The sequence below is a fragment of the Carex rostrata genome, chromosome 30 (genome assembly GCF_964058835.1).
Source record: "Carex rostrata chromosome 30, lpCarRost1.2, whole genome shotgun sequence".
NCBI classification, from domain to species: domain Eukaryota; kingdom Viridiplantae; phylum Streptophyta; class Magnoliopsida; order Poales; family Cyperaceae; genus Carex; species Carex rostrata.
In genome coordinates, this window is record NC_135947.1 from 411,050 (window position 1) to 433,582 (window position 22,533).

Consider the following 22,533-nt stretch of genomic DNA (forward strand, 5'->3'; position numbering starts at 1 on the left):
CATTCTAACTATCCTGACACCTGATTAACGGAAACAATACGAAATTAATATCACAATACTATCATTATCGGAAAGAAAATCAATGATAAGACAGTTACCACAGTTCATTAGTCTTACAGTCACAATTCACATTTATTCAATATCCCCTATCCAACCGGTACTGGATTCAGTTGGGGCCATTCAGCATATGCGCATAAGAGTCCTGGAGTAAAGTCTAGTAGCTAGCTAGACTTTACGATATATTAATCCTTTTTCTCCACTATATGGAGGTTCAAGGATTACAGTATTTCATATTCATTCAATTCAATCACTGTGGTCTCGATCAATCATTTACAATAAGAATCAACCAATCGATAAAAAATATCAACATGACAGTCAATAGACTTACCTGTAATTCAGTTTCAGTTGTATTGGGCTATGCATATGATTCAACAGTTCAATCAATGCAGTCAATCAAATATTCAAAATGCACAGCGAGTTACGTTTTAATTCCTAGTTATGAATTTCAGACTAATCCAATAACCTCACACCTGATAACGTAGGGCACAATGTGACTTTAAATCAAGTTCATCGTTCCTCAAGTGTATCATATAGCTTACTCAATTCATATGCCAAGTTCATAGCTACCTTTAAAAAGAAACAGAAATTCGATTCGGAGTTAGTAACTTAATTCCAAGGAAATCATAAAAGAGATGGAATAAAGTTCAGGATATGGTTCATAATATGTTTATGATAACTACCGATACCAGTTTATAAAAGAAGTGCTGATACCATGGATAACAATATTGAGCAGGTAAATAATTAAGCTCATCAAGACAGAGATACAAACAAGGAAATATATATTATTGAAGTTCTTTTATAAACTTTCCCTTAATCCCCCCTTTTTAAAATCAATATTTAACCTTAAAAGTCGTTATTCATACATATGCACACTTTATTTATATTTCATATAAATCATAATTTCATCATATAATAATTTCATGAGACATACTGTATAGAATTAAGTAAAACATGATAACTAGTTTTATATACACAATTTAGTACACGGTAATATGAAGCTAGATGATGATACTTTAACATAGTTAGCTTACTTGCAAAGTACAAGCAATAATTTACATGATATATAATTTAAATGATAGTCAATATGCGTCTTTTACATTAATATATTTCTTTCTTTAAATAATACTCAGAGAACTAGTTAAATATTATTCATTCATGTAACACAACTATATATGAGTAACTTTCTCCTTTTAATAAAATTTAAATAAGAAAAGATGAAGGTATATATTTTATTTCCTAACAAAACAATTCGGTTACCATATTAATATATTACTCACTCATACATTCACTCAATTATATTATCTTCATACAGCTTTTCTACGGTTTAGAAATGACACTAATACATTTGGTTGTGTTTTTGGTTCTATGTTTAAATTAACAATATACAACTTCACATGAACAACTCTTCTATATATAGATCATCAATTCGAAACCAAACCACTATAGGCAACCCAAACCAAGAGAGCACTAGTGGAAAATATGGAATCAGGATCGGTTATATACGCATATCAGTATCGGAATACAACCGATCCTGATGAAGGCGATACTGATACTATCAGGATTTATTTTTTATTTTTTAAAGAACCGATCCAAATAACAACTATTAGGATCGGTTGTTTATTATAACCGATCTTAATAGCAGTTATCTGGATTGGTTTTTCTTAACAAACCGATCCTAATAGTTATATTCTGGATCAGTTCTTTAAAATAACCGATCCAAATTAATACCTATTAGGATCGGTTCCTTAGGTTAACCGATACTATTTTTTTTTTATACCAACTTTGAAAATAAATAGTATTAGGATCAGTTTTTTATAAAAAACCGATCCTGATACTATTTTTTTTTTTGCAGAACCAACTTTGAAAATAAATAGTATTAGGATCAGTTGTTTATAAAAAACCGATCCTGATACTATTTTTTTTTTGCAGAACCATCTTTGAAAATAAATAGTATTAGGATCGGTTTTTTATAAAAAACCGATCCTGATACTATTTTTTTTTTCAAAGTTGGTTCTGCAGCAAAAAAAAAATAATAAAAAATAGTATCAAGGTCGGTTTTTTATAAAAAAATCGATCCTAATAGTATTTTTTTTTTATTAGGATCTGGAAAAAAAAACTTTTAGGATCGGTTATTAAAAAATAACCAATCCTAATAGTAGTAATCTGGATCGGTTGTTTAAAATAACCGATCCTAATGTTTTATTGAAGCTAAATATTTTTTTTTATTTATTTGACCAGCTTCCATATATATTTTGCTGGCCAGCATCCTAAATTTTTTTTTTTTGCACAGTAAGAAGCAATAATCAAATATCATATACACATCCTAAATTAAATATCATACACATCTTAAATTATTACAAAAAATTCATGTTCATACAAAGTTTTGTGAAGCATTACATATTATAACAAGAAATTTAAATCCAAAAAAAAATAATTAACAAACATACAAGTGATTAATTGAGCTATTTCTTCAATTAACACACATTTATGCAATTAATGTAAAGCACAACAATAAAAAAATCAATAATTACCTCTTTTGCAATCACATCACATGAGATTAAAAAAGATCCTAAAAATAAAAACAAAGGTAACAATTAGATGGAAAAACATTTTACAATAAAAAATACAAAAAAAATGTGTTTTTAAAGTATAATAATGAGAAAATTAGATAAAGCTAATACCGTGATAGTTGATCGGCCGGATGATTAAGTAACTTGAGCGAGATGTCCTCAAGACTGTAAAACAATATACAAACACCATTAATTAATTTTTGAAACAATAAAAAAAATTAAAAACTGACACAATTGAGCCGGAGGTGCGAGAGGCTCGGCTTTGAGAGGAAGAGACGGAGAGAAAGAGAGAGAGAGACACGGAGGAGAGGGAGAGACGGAGACAGAGAGAGAGACACAAAGAGTACTAAGGATTTGAGAGGGAGATACGGAGACACAGAGAGAGAGACGCTAAGTTGAAAATGAGAGGCGCGAAATGAAAATAAGAAGAATCCTAACTAGGTTATATAGAGAGTTAATAGTATTAGGATCGGTTGTTTATAAAAAACCGATCCTAATAGTATCAGGATCGGTTTTTTATAAAAAACCGATTCTGATACTATTTTTTTTTCAAAGTTGGTTCTGCAGCAAAAAAAAAGAAAAAATAGTATCAAGGTCGGTTTTTTATAAAAAACCGATCCTAATAGTATTTTTTTTTTTTGCAGAACCAACTTTGAAAAAAAAATAGTATCAGGATCGGTTTTTTATAAAAAACTGATCCTGATACTATTTTTTTTTCAAAGTTGGTTCTGCAACAAAAAAAAAATAGTATCAAGGTCGATTTTTTATAAAAAACCGATCCTAATAGTATTTTTTTTTTTTGCAGAACCAACTTTGCAAAAAAAAATAGTATCAGGATCGGTTTTTTATAAAAAACTAATCCTGATACTATTTTCTTTCAAAGTTGGTTCTGAAAAAAAAATAGTATCAGGATCGGTTTTTTATAAAAAACCAATCATGATACTATATATGAGAAAAATCACTGAGGTAAACCCCACTCATATTGATGGTCTATCAACCATCAAACGGCTACCATTTTTTTTTCTGTTTGGTAATGCATGTACACGGATAAATATTAAGAAAAATGTGAAAAATATAAAAAATATTTATTCGTGTTTGTATGGCCAAATCAACTCTACCATGATCAATTTTGTACAATTTTATTATTATTAATGGCATCAAATTGTTAAATGGAATGTAGACCGTTCATTTCTGCATGATCATCCAACGGTGGGTCTATAATTAAATGACATGTAATAATTTTTAAAATGATCAAGATATAACATAGAACATTAATAACGTAAAAGTGCCGAAGGCCCGACAACTGTAAGCCTTGATCCAACATAAACTATTTACGGCCGTGCGATGTTGCTATATTGTTTTGCTTTGATGAACTAGTAAATGAATCCCGAATTGTATCAAATTTTATAATGGTGAAATTAATATGACATTCTTTCATTTTAACGGTTCCGATCGACCAAATGTTGATGTTCGTATCCGTTCCTTCACAACCCCACACAACAAGGGTTCAAGTCCTATGTTGATCAAGATATGGCACAAGTCATTGATGCATCATGCATGATTATATAAAAAAATTCAATAGTCAAAATGACTTCAAAATGAAATATCAATGTCAAATAATTAATTATATTATCACATAAATTTGAATAATATAAATTACATTAATTTTCATCAAAAAAAAATTATAATTGAACCATATGCCATATACAACAACCATATATATATATTCTATTAATCACCACACTAATTACATATAACACAAATGCCTAATTACATATACTTCTCAATATTAAAATTACAAACATAAATATTTTAAAATATTGAAAAAAAAACAAATTATAAAATAAAATTTGCTATCTCAATTTTGAAGCTGTCACTGTGTCAATTTGCTTTCAATCCGAACATAGCATTTTAGACTACATACAGCGCACCACACAAAGTTGGTTCTGCAAAAAAAAAAAATAGTATTAGAATTGGTTATTTCAAATAACCAATTCTAAAATTTTTTTTTTTTTCAAAGTTGGTTCTGCAAAAATAAAAAATAAAAAAGTATCACTTTGAAAAAAAAAAGTATCAGGATCGGTTTTTAGCAATAAAACCGATCCAGATACTATCAGGATCGGTTTTTAGCAATAAAATCGATCCATATACTATCAGGATCGGTTATTATGTACAGAACCGATCCAGATGCTATTTTCTAATATATTTTAATTTGTTAGATGTATTTAAGTTATCTGGATCGGTTATTATGTATAGACCCGATCCAGATGCTATTTTCTGATATATTTCAATTAATAAGATTTATTTGAGATAAAAATAATATATAAGATTTATTTGAGATATTTCAATTATCAGGATCGGTTTTTTGTTAGAACCGATCCTGATACTATTAGGATCAGATTTTATGAACAACCGACCCTGATAGTTGAATTATTAAGATCGGTTATTTAGAATAACTGATCCTGATAGTATCAGGATCAGTTCTAACAAAAACCGATTCTGATAGTTCATAAATCAGGATCGGTTGACAATAAAACCCGATCTGAATAGTTTTTAAGATCGGTTTTTTTCGATTCAAATACCTTTTAGGATCGGTTGGCTCATATAACCGATCCAAATAGGCCGATCCTGATTCCAGTTTTTACACTAGTGGAGGGAAGTATACACAATGGTTAACGGGTTTAGACCCAATAAGAGGTAAAGAGAGGCAAGAGTGGAGTACCAAAAGTTTCACCGGTATGAACTGACAACAAGCTTATATATCCTTCGAGAGTAAAACACATGTGCAATGGAACTCCAGTTTCAAATTTGCAAAACCCTAGTTCAGATGAGGTGGAGAATCATGAGAAGAGGGAGAGGGAAAATGCTATATGCATGCAGCATGTGCTATTATATTGTCCGTGTGAAAGAAGAACATAGCTAAAGTCGGTAAAGAGAGCAAGCAGCTCATTCATTTGATTTTCAATAGTGCTGGTGCAAAGTGATTTTGCCACGTGCACAGTGAGAGAGAGAGAGATATGGCGGTGGGGATTGGGCAAAGAAGAAAATAGAAGAGACAGGAATAGTCTCCTGTGGGTCCCATTTGCCTATATAAAAAAAAAAAAATTTCGTTTTACATATTTCACCTTTACATTTTTCAATTTTGTACATGAGTCCAAAAGTAAATAAAATAACACATTATATATATGAGTGATGCTTCTGTGCATACAAGGACCTATTTGTAAAATGAACATATTTTTATTTTCAATGTTCAAACAGTCGATCCGAACCGTTCATCTTGTTCTCCATATTAATATGTGCTTGGAGACCAAATTTTACATTTTTCTGAATTTTTTTACTATTTATTAAGATGAGTACAAAAAATATCAAATTCAGACCATTGAATTTTGTACCCATCTTAATAAATAGTAAAAAAATTCAGAAAAATGTAAAATTTGGTCTCCAAGCACATATTAATATGGAGAACAAGTTGAACGGTTCGGATCGACTGTTTGAACTTTGAAAATAAAAATATGTTCATTTTACAAATAGGTCCTTGTATGCACAGAAGCATTTGCCTTTACATAATGTTACAATTACTTTCTTGAATGGTTTACTTTACTCCCATAATTAGTAATAAATTTTCTGAATAATAAATAATTAATTTCTAAATCACCATATTAAATAAAGTTTAGGAATTATAATCAATAAAATGTAGTGTTTCTTTCTGAAATTATGACATTGTTTTTTATTTTTGAATACGGATCGGATATTATTTCTAATTTTAGCGCACTCTTAAAGGCACACAAATCTCTCTTGCTATATAGATAAAAAAAACAAATTAACTTGATTTTTTTTGTTAAAAACAGTAAAGGAGACAATACCAGTGAGTGAGTTCAATCAACAAACATTAATACTTAGGATTCTGATAACAATCCCCACAGTCTCAATTCTGCAAAAAACTCCGCACAAACTGCCAAAAAAGTCATGAGGGGACCGCTCAATCATTAATACTCCGCATAAACTGTTAGTATTTAACTTGAAGCATCAAAATATTTATTCTGGATTTGCAAAGTATTAATCCCGAATTTTTTATTAATATCCAAATTTAATATTAAATTTCAAAAAATAACCGGATCAGTAACGTTTTTCGAAATCTACCCTTTTCGGAAAAAAATTTTCCGGAAACGGTAGCTACTTCCGGAAAAAAAATTTTCGGAAATAGGCTAATTCCGGAAAAATTTTATCCGGAAATAGGATTTTTTTTTTTTTTTTTTTCCGGAAAATTTTTATCCGGAAATAGGATTTTTTTTTTTTTTTTTTTTGGAAATTTTTTTTTCCGAAAATTTTTTTTATAGGAATTTTTTTTTTCAGTTTTTATTTATAATTTATTTATTTTTTGTATTTAAGTATTACAAATATTTAATATAGTATTTTAAAAAATAGATGGAATACTATATAATTTGATTTATTCGAAGGACTGCTACAAATAATCCGGATCAACATTTTTCATGCCGGATTTTTTATGGCCGTAAAAAAAAATAATATAATATAATATATGCATATGTATATGTATATATATGTATATACAATATAATATATGTATATATATATGTATATACAATATAATATATGTATATATATGTATATACAATATAATATATGTATATATATGAAAATGAAGATATAAAATATGAGGTATGATGAGGTATAAAAAATATGAGGTATTGGAACCCTCGTTTAGTGCCTCGTATAAAAAATATGAGGTATAAAAAATATTATATATACATATATATACATATATTATATTATATATACATATACATATGCATATATTATATTATATTATTTTTTTTTACCGCCGTAAAAAATCCGGCATGAAAAATGTTGATCCGGATTATTTGTAGCAGTCCTTCGAATAAATCAAATTATATAGTATTCCATCTATTTTTTAAAAAACTATATTAAATATTTGTAATACTTAAATACAAAAAATAAATAAAAACTGAAAAAAAAATTCCTATAAAAAAAATTTTCGGAAAAAAAAATTTCCAAAAAAAAAAAAAAAAATCCTATTTCCGGAAAAAAAAAAAAAATTCCTATTTCCGGATAAAATTTTTCCGGATTTAGCCTATTTCCGGAAATTTTTTTTCCGGAAGTAGCTACCGTTTCCGGAAAAAAAATTTCCGGAAAGGGTAGATTTCGAAAAACGTTACTGATCCGGTTATTTTTTGAAATTTAATATTAAATTTGGATATTAATAAAAAATTCGGGTATTAATCCCTATGCAATGATCTCTATATATGACTGAACAAATTAATCCATCAATTGTCCCCACACAAAATTTTTTTTTTTTTTTGAATTGTCCCCGCACAACTGGGGACCATTAAATAAACAATCCCCTGATAAATACTTGTCAGTTATCTCCGCACAAAATTTTTTTTTTTTTTTTTGGATTGTTCCCACAACTATGGACCATTAAATAAACAATCCCCTCACCCAATGATAAATAATTCTCGGACATAATGATAAATACTTTATCCTACATGGATAAATATTTTATGTTACATAGATAAAAACTTCTCAGACATAATTGCAACTTTCAGTAAAACATCAATAATAAATACTTTTCGGACATAATGATAAATACTTTATGTTACATGGATAAATACATCTCAGACATAATTGCAACTTACAGTAAAATATTTCTCAGACATAATGATAAATTTACGGTAAAACGTCTGTGACAATGATAAATACTTCTCAGATATAATGGTAAATACTTGTCAGAACAATGATAAATACTTTCTTGAACTTTGTTCTTGAACTTGTCAATAAGTAATATTTAATCAAATCAAAGTATTAACATGTCAGGGACAATGATAAATACTTCTCAGACATAAGGATAAATACTTGTCAGAACAATAATAAATACTTTATTGAACATCAATAAACAGATAAATAATTGTTAGCGGGGATTGTTATTAAAAGAAAATATAATTAATGCGGGGATTGTTATTAGAGGACAATATAATTAATGCGGGGATTGTTAATAAAAGGACAGTATAATTAATGCAGGGATTGTTATTAATTCACAGTAATTAATGCGGGGATAAATGAAAATTCTTAGCGGAATTAATGGGGGATAAAAGACAGTTAAGGAAGTTAATTTGGAGAGAGAGTGCGGAGATAAATGAGGGGACAGGGGTGGGGAGATTAGTATAATTATTCTAATACTTAATATTCACAGTTTTAGTAATTTGACAGCCCCTGTCAAATATTTAAAAAAAAAAAATATTCACAGTTTTAGATCATAAAATCAAATTAAGATGTTATAGTGATGAATTAAGTTTCGTTATTAATTTGTACAAATTTTAAAACTATTCATTTTTATTGAAGCTGCTATGTAAATTTTAATCAAACTTGTACAAATTTGAAGAATTCGGACGCACATGAGCAGTGCGCTACATTGCGAACTCAGATGCCAGCACAAGCATGGACACAAAAATATTAATATTATCAAATTTATAACGAATGTTTCTCTTTTTAATTATTGTACAAATATACATCAAAACATACAACCTTTATGTTTTTTACCCAAGTACCCATGTACAGATTCTCCCTTGCACCTATAAATGTAACCCGCTACACCATGAGATGCATAAATTCTGTCATAGACAACAAAGTAATTAAAATGAAAGAAATATATAATCTCAGCCTTCCGGTCGTAATGATTCGCTAATCTCAACGAGAAGCTAACGTTCCAGATTCACAACTGATCAAAAGAAGGAATAATCGCAGACGATGGTTCCTCGCTCGCTCTATAACAAGTTAACAACCGGTAAAATGGTCAAAACATCTCTGACTCGGTGCATTGTTGTAACGTACGGATTTTGTATTGAATTCGAATTGTGTGGCGTGAAGTGTGAACTAGCCAATTATGCTTTTTAGTTCCGTTGTTGCCTTTTCTACCGATTTTTTTAAAAATACCCATTTAATAAATAAAATTAATAAAAATAACCAGAATATCAAGAAATTTCTAAAAATACCCCCCCCGCGGATAATATCCGCGCCCCGGAATATTAATTCCCCCCCGCGGATATTATCCGCGCCCCGGATTAAAAAATCCCCCCCGCGGATAATATCCGCGCTCCGGGCCGTTTAATATTTTTTTTTTTTTTGCTGCAATTTTTTCTTATAAATTCTCTCCTTAGAGAGAGAGAGAGAAGGAGAAGGAGAAAGATTTCAGAAAGAGAAAGAGAGGAGAAGAAGAGGGAGAGAAGGAAAAGGCATCGTAACTCAGGTATGCACTGTTCACGTATTTACTATTTATGTGTATTTTCTTTTCATGCACTGTTTTTATAATGTACGTATACGTATTTACTGTTCACGCACTGTTTATGCACTATTCACACCTGTTTGTTCACTGTTCATATGTACTGTTCAAACACTGTAGAATTACTGTTCATGTGTACTGTGCAAACACTGTAGAATTACTGTTCCCAAATACTGTTCATATGCCCTGTTCATATGTACTGTAGAGTTACTGTTCATATGCACTGTTCAATCACTGTTTAAATACTGTTCATATATACCGTTCCTAAATACTGTTGACAATTGAAATTAGTAAACTGACCAAATATTTGACATTTACGAATGTAGTTCATTGGCAATGTCTATTGGAATTTCATTACATTTTGGAGGGAAATTCATAAATGATCAGTATGGTGTACGTTACTCCAAACCTCCAGTAAATACGTATTGGGTTGAAGAAAATTTCTCATTCGAGGAGTTGCATTCGCTTATTTATGAAGCGAGCGGCTACAATAGGAATCACTGGAAATTAGAAATACAGGCCCGTATGCTCCAAGCAGGAAAGTATCTCAGAATCACATTGCGAGATGAAGGAGCATTTAGAGGCCTGCTTAGGAAGGTTGTGAGGTCCGGTGATCCTCTGTTGGAAGTTTTTGCATGCCGAATTAACAGAGAGTCAGGAGCTAGATGTTCATCCCAAAATTTGGCTGTAGAAAATTATCAACCAAATTATGAACCACACACTCCTCTATTCGTACCCGAACCAATGCCAGTACTAGAACCAGAACCAGAAATATACAGTAATTCACCCCAATCTCCACCTTTTATCCAACCCCAACCACAATGTCCACCTTTTATCCCACCTATATCCGTAGGTTCTCCATCCTTACCTGGACCTGAACCAAATCCTCACCCCAGACCGCCACCAGTACATGAAGATCCAAACGAGTCAGAATTTGAATTTATGAACGAGGTACCGGATGAGAATCTGCAAACTGGGGATGAATGGGGGGAAGGAGACTTGGATGATGAGGTAGATGAGGAAGATGAAGAAGATGAAGAAGATGAAGAAGATGAAGAAGAATACACACAGCCAACTGTGAGGCAAAATAGAGATATGCCGTTAAGTGGCCGTTCTGAGACTCACCCGTTCCTAAACTTCAATGACACATCTGCTTTTCAAGAAGCAGATGTTTCTTACTACGGTCATCGGATTGAATACAAGAGTGAGCTCGCAGCAGGCCAATTCTTCGCCAACAAAAAGCAACTGACGAAAAAGATCAGAGAGTACCATGTTGACAAGAACCAAGAGATATATACGAAGAGAAGTGACACATCCAAGCTAGAAATTAGATGCCGCACTTCGGGTTGTCGTTTTAAACTGAAGGCAAGAGCAACAAAAATTGGAGATACATGGAAGATAACTGAGCAAGACACGGCTCACACATGCACATCTGAGTACACCAGGATCGACCATGCACAATTGACGGCATCAATTATCGCAGATATCATCGGGCCTAACATTAAGGAAAACCCCACTATGAGCATCCGGAGTGTGGCACACTGCGTGAAAGTTAGGTTTGGCAGTATAACCCCGAAGTACAACAAACTTTGGAGAGGTCGCGAGCTTGCAGTAGCCCGGCAATTTGGGAGTTGGGAGGAGTCGTACAACTTTATGAAACTATTACTTCTCGGGATATGTGATAAGAATCCTGGCTCGAGGCACCTATTTCGGACCAAGCCGAGCTTCGATAAAGATACAGGACTGGTCAAGCAAGGTGTTGTGGAATTCGTGGCCGTGGCATGGGCTTACGGACCATGCATCACCGCATTTGGTTACCTAAGGCCGGTGATCAGTATAGATGCAGCCTTCCTTTCTGGGCGGTATGAGGGAAGACTTTTGATGGCTTGCGGCTATGATGCCGAGAACCAATTGCTACCCCTAGCATTTGCAATTGTGCAAAAGGAGAATGAAGATAATTGGGGATGGTTCTTACATTGGCTTAGGATTAATGTGATTGGTGTTAATAGATTCGTATGTGTTATATCAGACCAACACAAGGGGATAAAAGCTGCATTGAAACCTGAATACGGATGGGACAGTGATAATTTTGTGCACAGGTATTGTATCCAACACGTTGCTGATAACCTTGTCCAGGCCTGTGGGAAGGACGCATGGTACGGAACTAGGTTCAAACTAGGAGCCAGGAAGAAGAAGCCAAGAAGGCTGAAGGAGATGTTCGAAGATTTCGCCATGGTATGTCTAATATTGTCTAATTTATGTCATTTTCGATTATTTAAGATGCATTTTGTGTAATTTGACTTTGTTCTATTGCAGCAAAATCCGAGGTGTAATGCTTTTTTAAGGAGAGTGGGCAAAGTACGTCCTAATGATGTCATGGAGCAATCAAATTTTGATAAAATTTTCCAAACCTGTGATGGAGGATACCGATTTGGTATCATGACAACAAACGGCTCCGAGTCCCTTAACGCTGTCTTCAAGGAGAGCCGTATGTTGCCCGTGGCTGCACTTGTGGAGGAGACATTCTACAAGTGCAATAGTTGGTTTGTGCAGCGGCGGCAGGCAGCGATGGAACAAAGGGATGCAGGAAAGCCTTTTTCCGAACGGGTACATGTTAAGCTCGCCAAACGGTGGGTGAAAGCTATAGAAATGGATGTCATCGCATACTCGCACGGCGAAGGTAAGTACGAAGTCACGGGCCCAAATGAATATGTTCCGGTAGTCCAAATGCAGGATGGAACTATGTCCATGCTTCATAGAAGGTTCCAGTATATCGTGACATTCGGGCCGGAGAGAGCAGTTGAATGTACATGCAGAGGTATCCAATCCCTCCCGCAAACAGAGCTCGCAGCTTCGTCTTCTTGATAGCGTATCTCGACTTCCCATTATAATCCCGTATATCTCCTTCAGCTCCCAACAGCTCTGCGAGTCTGACATTGATCATGTCATCATCCTGCTCAAGGGGGTCAGATATGCCACCAACAGGCTCACCCTGGATGGGCAGCCCCCATAGGACACTAACGTCCTGGAGAGTCACTGTCATCTCTCCGAACGGTAGGTGGAACGTCTGAGTCTCAGGGCGCCATCGCTCTACTAGTCCTGCAATGAGGGACCCATTAATGGCCTTAGTCTCCGTCTCCATAATATCGACCAAATGATGCAATCCCAAATTCTGCAGATACTGGTCCATCAACGGGTGGTACTGTATACTAGGATGCCGACTCCTGGCATCTACAGTGTCCTCACTCTGTGTTGAAAGAAGTAAATAACATAAAAAACTGAAAATACGACAACTCCACAAAATTTAAACTTAAAAAAGTAATCAAGTACCTCAATAGACGCCAGTGAAACTCGGTGCTCTGCGTGAGTCATCCATAACAGAGGACTGAAATGTTCCGTGCTGTTATCGGGAATTGGCTCAAGATCAGGGTCCGGTGGTGGTACTCTCCTAGGCCGTCCCCGTCCCCTAGCCGCCATCCTACGTTAAAAAAAAATTAGACATGCTACAATTGGGTACAATTCACTAATTGCGGTAAAAATTTGTTAAATTAGACTAATATGCAAAAAATTGGATTATTCGGGTAAAATAAACTCAAATGAATTTTCTATATGAAAGTGAAAGCTACATTAATTCATTATTTATAATAAAATAATTAAATCTAGTATAATTACATAACTAATAGAAATGCTTTATCACTGAAATATGTGTTGCCATTTAATATGGGTCATTTTATTCCTAACTATTATTAAATAAAATGTTAAAGAGTTATTGTATTTGTTATTGTATTTTAATTTATTAGTTAACTATTACAATGGTTTATATATATACAGTCACACGGTTAGGATATAAAAATTTGTAACTATATAATAAATTAGAAGTCATTTTAATTAATCTTACACTTAATAAGATCACAACAAATTCTCTTAAAAATAATTACTCAACAACATAATTTTAGTATTTTACCGTAACATGTAAGAAATAAAGAAATTCAACTAATTAATCACAATTCTCACAATTCATGAAATTGGACCAATGCAAACAATTCAACTAATTAATCACAATACATATATTACATTATATTATATATACAATTCAACTAATGCAAACAATTCAACTAATTTTAAAAATACCCAAAACGTAAAAAAAAAATCATGGTCCTAATTTAAAAAAAGATCTAATATTGTTGTACAAGAATATTTACTAAAACTTTACCAAGACAAGGAAAAAAGATACTCTGTAAAAGGTAAGAAAGTATCATTTTTTTTCCTTTTGCTCATTAGCAAAAACCAACCTTTTGTCCTATTGAAATTACTCTATGCAAACAATAACTACAATTTTGGTAGTGTACTAGTGTTTAACTAACAAAGGAGATTCATAACAGAAATGGACAAATACAACATTGTAATTCTTCACAAACAAACAAATAATGCTGCAGAGCAATAGATACGAATCTTATAATTACACAAGTTTAAAAATTCTCTAATATAAGAAGCTATTAAAAAAAAAAATTACATACTCATGTTCCCTAAAATACAAACAAATTATGGTTTTACATTATGCACATAACTCCAAATTTAATCTCCAAGTCTCCAACCATTGCATTCTTTTAAAAATTCTTACATACATCTATTTCTTATTCTAACATACTCCAAATTTATGCTGGATTCACTTTTCAAATATACATAATTGATTTTTTTTCCTAGTTAAAAAAAACTCTGTATTGGACAAAAATTGAATATTTGAATAATTACTTTTCCAACTTCCTTTGATATTTATAGCAAGTGCTCTAAATTTTTGGTCTACATAATAAGTGATCTAAAATTGTAAATTGTACAAGGTACATCATTAATTATAGCATTAGTCCTTAATTTTATTTGATTGTTTATTTCAAAACAACTAAAAACTAAATTTATTAAAACCTACATATGTTTAATAAATGATTAAATAATATATAATATGTCACATGAACACATCATAAACATCAAGAAACTTATCATGACACTAAAAAATAATTTCGGATTCTATGCTTCTTTTCTGCGAAAACAATTTTCAAATAAAGTCACTTGCATTTCAAAAGACTCCAAAAACATCAATAATATAATATGCTTCTTCTCTCCAAAAAAAATTATATTAATCATAATCAATTATTAGTATTCATATACTTAATATAGTTTACTTGTAATATTACGTCTTTTAAAAAAATAAAAATAAAAAACATACCTCCTAACAAATTTTTCATAAATTTACCGAACACCTACATTCTAAAATTTCTCATAAATTAAACCTTGGTCATTTAAATTCCTACAAACTATACAAAAATGCAATACCTCCTACATCTAATTCTACAATATTTTCAACCTCAAACCACTAATTTTTTTATTGCAATCAAAATTCAAACTAAACTAACTAATTAAGAGGAAAATCAAACTAAACTAATTGAAAGAGGAAACTAACAAATTAACAATCGAAAATCGAGACTCTGATCAGCCACCTCTGCTGGTTCACCGGCCACCACTGCCACCTTGCAATGTAGAGAGGAAGGGAAGAATCGACCGGGCCGGACCAACAATGGAGTAGGGCGGAGCAAGAAGAGAGCAACGGGTAGGTTTTGGCGGAGGAAGGGAGTGCTGGCGGGTGGGATTCGGCGGAGCAAGGGGCCAACGCGCGGACAGAGGTCAGGTCAGGGTTTGGAGAAGAAAGAGTGCTTCAAGATCTGTGTTTCGGATCTGAAAATAAAGGGGTCGGCCCGCGGATAATATCCGCGCTTGGAAGCAAAAATTCGGAGCCGCGGGTTTGCTTCAAGATTCGTGTGCCGCGGGGGGTAATTTACAGTCCGGGGCGCGGATAATATCCGCGGGGGGGAATTAATATTCCGGGGCGCGGATATTATCCGCGGGGGGGGTATTTTTAGAAATTTCTTGATATTCTGGTTATTTTTATTAATTTTATTTATTATTTGGGTATTTTTAAAAAAATCGGCCTTTTCTACTACAAAGAAGGAAAAATTCGTCGAGATTTGAAGCCTTAGTAGCCTGCCTAGGAAAAATGACAAAATGGAAAAATTATTAAATTAATTAGCCTATCCAAGTCATTCGGATTTAATTAGTTGGTGTCTTGGTGATTGTAACATTTTTGTACGGATAGGCGGGATATTTCTCTTGTGCTAGTTGTATTGCGGATTAGGTGAGATTGTGGCTCTGTTCGACCGTGTTACTGTTTCTGTGGGAAAAAATAAATTCAGTTCAATTGATATATTTTTTCCACGGGAACAATACTTTTCAGTTTAATTCCTGTGCTCATGTCCATTCTCAATTGGAGGCCGAACAGGTCCTGAGGGAATGAGAGATGGTCCGATGTTTGTTTGGAGTTGTTCAGATTCGTATTAAGATTTATATAGATTAAGTGTGTATCAATTCAGAGGCGGAGGTTTGTGGAGATAATAGATATTAATTGATCTTCATTTTAAAAAAATAGTAATGAAGTACAATTTTTATTATATAAATTATAGTAAAAATGCTACGAATATTTCAAACTGATCTCCATACTTTTATGAAAATTTTATATAAAGGATTTTCATAATTTTTGAATCAATTGATTTGGAAACTTCTAGCATTTAAAAAAAACAAAAGAATCAAAAGAATTGCTCACATGTAACATTGTATATATCTCTCTCAGTCTCTCTCAAATTCTACTAAAAACAGCTCACATGTGACACTGAAAAAAAAAAATATATATACTAGTATCATACCCGTGCGTTGCAACGGGGACATATTATAAGAAACAAATATATCAATAAAAATAATAATTATCTAAAAATTAAAACACATGTTAATAGAAAATTTATATGATTATGTATTTTTAATTAACTTTAATCGTGATCTTTGATAACAATTTGATGATGTGATGATTCTTTATTTTTAAGTACCAATGATATCAAATATCATACAACAATTCAATATCAACATATAATATGATATAAAAAACATAAATAAAAAGTGTTATCGTTTGTATGTATAGGATATATACACACACACACACACACACATATTATAAGAAAAATATATATTCACACACACGTTCCAATTTATATTCTTCTTTGTTTCCAATTTAGAATACACACACGCACACACACATACACACATTGATATATTATATATTGGAAATATATTCTAAATTGCCCACACCAATATGTATAGAAACAAAGAAAGAAAAATAAGGAAATTAAAAAAAATATATGATTTTCATTGTGATTCGTATAGAAACGAAGAAGTAAGAAAATAATAAATAAGAAAATGGAAGGTTGAGTCTTCTCAATTGAAGAGGAGAAATATGGAAATAAAGGAATAAGGAAACAAATAAATATATCGCTAAATTTCAGAATTTGTTCATTTTAAATTGTAACGTATCGTGTGGCAGCACATGTGGTGGGTATGTTTTTAACTAAATTTAGACTTCTATACATAAAAGAGATGCATTTAATCAAAAGAAGATAAATTATATAATTGGAGAGCTGAGATCAAATCCGAAGTTTCATCTCTCAATCGTAGCCGTTGGCGGATCGGACACCCAACGTGCTTAATAATAGAATGGAGATATAGGCACTGGCTAATTTGCTGTCGGCCTTTTTTTTATTTTGTAATGTCCAAACAACAAATCCAAACTGTTAGATGTTTAATCTATACTATAATCTACTTGGAGACCAAATTTTACATTTTTTGGAATTTTTTTACTATTTATTAAGCTGGTCTGAAAACCGCTGTTTTCAATGCTACAGAAATTTACTAAAAACAGCGGTTTTCAAACCAGCTTAATAAATAGTAAAAAAATTCCAAAAAATGTAAAATTTGGTCTCCAAGTAGATTATAATATAGATTAAACATCTAACGGGTTGGATTTATTGTTTGGACATCACACGGCTAAATATAGCCCCGGCAGTACTTGGCTGAACTGCTGCCGACAGCAATTTAGCATGACTCTATATATATATATATATAGAGAGAGAGAAAGAGAGAGAGAGAGATGGGCTATGGTGCATTGCAATGCATGGGCACCCTTGTGCATTAGACTATAAATCATGGATTCAAAGTTCAAATGACTGATCCAAACCGTTTATCTTGTTCTCCATATTAATATGTGCTTGGAGACCAAATTTTACATTTTTTGAAATTTGTTTACTATTTATTAAGCCACTTTGAAAATCTGTATGAACAGTAAAAACAGTAAACATTTCTGGACCACCGGATCGGCGATTTTCAAAGTGGCTTAATAAATAGTAAAAAAATTCCAAAAATATAAAATTTGGTCTCCAAGCACATATTAATATGGAGAACAAGATGAACGGTTTGGATCGGTCATTTGGACTTTGAATCGGTGATTTATAGTCCAATGCACAAGAGTGCCTATGCATTGCAATGCACCATACCCCATCTCTCTCTCTCTCTATATATAGTTGACATTTTGACTCCATTTATTGGATTTCTACCTCTGCCCTTGCATCAATTGTGATATAGGATTGAACAATTTTAATCAAATATTATATCGAATTTGATCCGAAACCTATCATTTTATTCATATTTCGAGATTGACGGCAATAGTGGTCCAATCTTGTTACATCTGCAAAAAAAAAAAAAAAAAAAAAAAAATTCGTAAAACGTTATAACGTTTTTAAAACGTTATGTAACGTTTTTCACTGTAAAACTTGATAAAAATGGCAATTTTATGAAGGCTGGATTCAATTAAAACGTCATAACATTTTCAGAAAACGTTATAACGTTTTATACACTAAATTATGCGTTTTATATACTATTTCCTACGTTTTTCACCAGCTGAATCGTTATAACGATTTACCAAAACGTTATAACGTTTTAGCGACAATGTGAGGGTCTATTTAGCAAAATTCTGTGTCTCTTTCTCTCTCACTCCGTCCCTTCTCCCTGCCTGGTGTGTGTTCCGCCCCAAAGAGAAAAGAGAGAGAGAGAGCTCCATTATTTCACGAAAGTTCAGGAAATCGAAGGTAGGAACGAGAAATTGGACGTGGATCTCATCTAGCTCTCCCATTTGGTATTCCCTTCTCTCATCTTCTCCCTCAAAATCCGAATTTCACCATTGTTAGGATTTTTCATTTTAAACCCGAGATTTGTGTTTGAATTACTTGTAGACTAGCTCCTTGAGCCTCCTTGAGCCTCCTTGGTTGTTTATGTGTCGATTCTTTTCCCGATTTCACCTCGATTTTGGATTCCCATTTCTAGGGTTTTTGGTACCAAATCCGAAATTTGGAAATGTTGTTGATCGGTTAGGCTAATCCGACCAAATAGACTTGTAATTGGTAAACCTCTCTCTCAACCTTGACATAGAGCGATTAATTCAATTTTCGACCAAATTAGGGTTTAATTAATTGGCAAATTGAATTGTTACGAGAACCATAATAGTGAGACGGTAAAGGAATTGTGTATGGTCTAGAGGACCCAAACGTGAATATGAGAATTGATAAGAGATGTTAAGTAATTAAGACCAATGAAGAAAGGGTTGACACCAAAATATATGAATTTTGTTAAAGAAAGTATAAAGAGATTAATACAACTCAAGCAAGCACCCGAACAAAGGTTAAACCAAGGGTACATTTAATATAGGTGTAGGCTCGGCCGAGCAAGACTTTGTGGGACATTTCGAGACGTCTGATCCATAACTAAGCGGTACGCTCGTCGTAATCAGGTGCGGGATTCTTGGACTTGTTTGATACTTTATTTTCAGGAATTAAACTGTTTATTCGTTTGTCATGTTGAATGATTAATTGTTGCATATTTTGGAATTCATGCTGCATATTGATTCTTGCATAAATGAGAATGATTGAATTGTTCGGTTAAGGTTAATTGGCATGTTGGTATGGTTATTATTTGATTAGTTCTATTAATTGTTCTTGATATGAATGAATCTGCCAGGCCGACCTGTTTAGGTGGCTGGATAAGGTAACGGTGACCTATCCGTTGACCTGTGTTTATGAATTTGCCAGGCCGACCTGTTTAGGTGGCTGGATAAGGTAACGCTGCTGACTTATGCGTTGACCTGTTCGAATTTGCCAGACCGACCTGTTTAGGTGGCTGGATAGGGTGACGCTGCTGACTTATGCGTTTGACCTGTTAGAATTTGCCAGACCGACCTGTTTAGGTGGCTGGATAAGGTGACACTGCTGACTTATGCGTTGACCTGTTATGATTTTGCGAGACTGACCTGTATGTGTGGCTTTGATATATATTTGCTTGAGATTTAGCAAAGTTGACCTGTATAGGTAACTTTGATTCCATGTGATTGCATTTGTCAAGTTGACCTGTATTGGTGACTTGTAACCGGACCTTAGGAAATGGTTAAGCCAAACAGCAATTGCAGATGGGTGTCTGATAAAGGGTCCAGCTTGGTTGGCCATCTGTAAGCGTCTGTAACCCTACAAATGTGGGTTTGATAACGGTTCAGCTCGAAAGAACATCTGTGGTTGCTACCAGTCCTAATGAAATGAGTTAAGCCAAAATATCTGTTGTGTTTGAAATTCATCTTGAAAATTCCGTAAACTGTGTTTCAGGTTGATTAATTGTTGTCGAGTATTGTCATTCTATTATTTATGATTATGTATATATATCTGTTTGCATTGTTATTGTTTGGGTTTTATTTTTGAATATAGAGTTTGATTGCAAGTCCAATAATCTAAACTGTGGCAAATTTCGCACTGGGAATTTATTCTCACCCCCACCCTCCCGATTATTTTCAGGTTTATTTCACGGATGCAGCAAATGAGGATATTGGTAATGCATATAAAAGATCCACTGCCTTGCGTATATATGTGACACTTGATAGATACACGCGGCAGGCTGTCAGACCCCGGGGATTTGGGGTGTGACAAATCTACTTGAGAGGTTGTTTATTTTTTCTATAAATTATGGTAGTAATTTAAAAGTATTACATAATTTGTTAGGAGTTGGACTATTGTGCTTTATGAAACAAGATTTTTATTTTCCTTCACATTTGTATTTTTATTTTCAATTTATAGATAGTCTAATTAAATCATTCAACATAATATCATATTAAAATATGGTTGAAAATTAAATTTTATATTAAGAATTTTTATCCATAAAGTATTGCTTCCATGATCTCTATTTTTTTGTTGATTATCTATTTATTTATTCGCTATTAAGCCCGTAAGAATATCCATGCCATTTTTATTAATTTTTCTATTATTGTTGTAAGGAGTATGAATTGTAAATTGTATAATGTTGGATTTGAAAAAAAAATACAAAATCCACATCTGTAAACTTAAATTTTAATTTAAGCTTCCGCGCTTTGATTTGAGTTCATGCATTTCATTATTGGTGATTTTATCTTGATTTGTAGATAAAATAAAATTGGTTAGAAAATGAACTTAAAAATACCAACATTTCAAAAGTCATTTAAAAAGGCAATTTGAGGCAGTTATATACAATCAGCTCACCGCTCTAATTCACATTTTGAGTCCAATAAAGAATTCATCTTTATTTATTTATAATTAGAAATATTTTTAATAAAATTTGCTAATAAGTTGACCGAAGGGTAGGTCATGTATTTAAATATAATAATAATATCTGCACGTAATATTATTCTTATTTTCATTGAATAACGATATATTTTAGAAATCAATAGACATCATAATTGAGAAACTTCAACCTGGCAAAAACGAAAAGTGGACTAAATCATAAAAGAAAAATCAACAGTTAAATTTACTATTTTTTTATCATACGGATATGTTAGAATGCGTCAAAACAGCTGCTCAAACTTTTATCGTCAACACAATAGAAGTCAAATATTAGTACAAATAAATAAACAAATATACATTTACATGGTACTCATGATACCACTATTTTGATATTATACAGTATATACACTACATTGAATTGAATAATTGATATTAGCTAACTAAAAGTAAATCAATTATCTACATATGTGCAAGGGCATTTGGTCTTCTCCGTTTCAGTGAAGCTATTGATATTTATACAATTATACTTGTAAGATGTTTATTGATATTATAATTATAATTATAATTGTATTAATTTGTTTGTAGCATAGTCACCAGATTCATAAATTATTGATAATTTTTTTTTGGGGTTTTTGTGGGGATTGAGATTTTCGATTAGAATAATTTTGAATTCTCAAATTATTCTCAAATGACAAACTTTTGACTCTGTCAGTATGAATAATTCACAAACTTTTATTTTATTTTTTTATTTTTTGCTTCTTTGTAGGATTGATATTTTCAGTCTGAATGATTTCAAAATTTTAAATTATTTTTGAATTACAAACTTTTAATCTGATCAAATTGAATCCAAATAATTTATTTGTTAAAGTTTGTAGAATAGGTTACAAAGTGCCTACGTATTCATTCTAGTATATTTTAGCTATACAGGAAGTGGTACATAAAATCTAGTCCAAGTACAGCGGCGTATACTGTTCGTTTTAGACTCTTTAGGAATGCGTATCCTCTGCATTAACTCAAAAAGGAATCTTTTGAGTTAATGAATATTAACCGTCTGATTTTAAACGTTCGGCGCCTGCTTTAATATAGGGTC

The 22,533-nt window shown here is 32.4% G+C and overlaps 1 pseudogene across 1 annotated transcript in view; it reads right to left on the minus strand.

Annotated features, from left to right (window-relative positions):
- LOC144546733 (ent-kaur-16-ene synthase, chloroplastic-like) overlaps positions 1 to 22,533 on the minus strand; it is a 96,128-nt pseudogene that overhangs the window by 22,955 nt on the left and 50,640 nt on the right. The gene's annotated exons all lie outside the window — the stretch shown is intronic.